Genomic DNA, 1428 nt, shown 5'->3' with positions numbered 1-1428 from the left:
CTGGTTTATTTTTTTCCAGACATAATACCTGGAGACGCTGTTAAAGGATCGACACAAACGATTTATTGTGTAGACATGTTTTAGAAAGGCCTTTAAAGTAACATTACAACTCAACGTACAATATTTCGTAAAATAAAGCTAAACAATTAAAAATCAATGTTCCTTATGGCCATTGTCGAAATGTCAACGGCAGATGTGGTCTGGTAAAATAGATGTTTGTAAAATAGCTGTTAAAAGATCGACACAAACGATTTATTGTGTAGACATGTTTTAGAAAGGCCTTTAAAGTAACATTACAACTCAAAATCAACATACAATATTTCGTAAAATAAATCTAAACAATTAAAAATCATTGTTCCTTATGGCCATTGTCGAAATTTCAACGGCAGATGTGGTCTGGTAAAATAGATGTTTGTAGATACAAAATGCTCGTTTTTAGCTCATCTATTTTTTGAAAAAAAATTATGAGCTATTGTCATCACCTTGGCGTCGGCGTCTGCGTTGGCGTACGGTTAAGTTTTGCGTTTAGGTCCACTTTTCTCAGAAAGTATGAATGCTATTGCATTCAAACGTGGTACACTTACTTACTATCATGAGAGGACTGGGCAGGCAAAGTTAGATAACTCTGGCGTGCAATTTGACAGAATTATGTGCCCTTTTTATACTTAGAAAATTGAAAATTTTGGTTAAGTTTTGCGTTTAGGTCCACTTTTCTCAGAAAGTATCAATGCTATTGCATTTAAACTTGGTACACTTACTTACTATCATGAGGGGACTGTGCAGGCAAAGTTAGATAACTCTGGCGTGCATTTTTACAGAATTATGTGCCCTTTTTTATACTTAGAAAATAGAAAATTTTGGTTAAGTTTTGTGTTTAGGTCCATTTTATTCCGTAAGTATCAAAGCTATTGCTTTCATACTTGCAACACTTACTAACTATCATAAGGGGACTGTGCAGGCAAAGTAATGTAACTCTGACTGGTATTTTGACATAATTATGGGCCCTTTTTATACTTAGAAAATTGAAAATTTGGTTAAGTTTTGTGTTTAGGTCCACTTTATTGCTACAGTATCAAAGCTATTGCTTTCATACTTGCAACACTTATTAACTATCATAAGGGGACTGTGCAGGCAAAGTTATGTAACTCTGACTGGCATTTGGACGGAATTATTGGCCCTTTATACTTAGAAAATTGAAAATTTGGTTAAGTTTTGTGTTTTGGTCCACTTTACCCCTAAAGTATCATAGATATTGCTTTCATACTTGGAACACTCGCAAACTATCATAAGGGTACAGTAAAAGGACAAGTTGCATAACTCTGGTTGTCATTTTTACGGAATTATGGCCCTTTTTTGACTTAGTAACTTTTAATATATGGTTAAATTTTGTGTTTCGATCCACTTTACTTCTTAAGTATCAAGGCTATT

The sequence above is a fragment of the Dreissena polymorpha genome, chromosome 14 (genome assembly GCF_020536995.1).
Source record: "Dreissena polymorpha isolate Duluth1 chromosome 14, UMN_Dpol_1.0, whole genome shotgun sequence".
NCBI lineage: Eukaryota > Metazoa > Mollusca > Bivalvia > Myida > Dreissenidae > Dreissena > Dreissena polymorpha.
The sequence above is the reverse complement of the archived record's forward strand: the minus strand, read 5'-3'. Positions refer to the sequence as shown.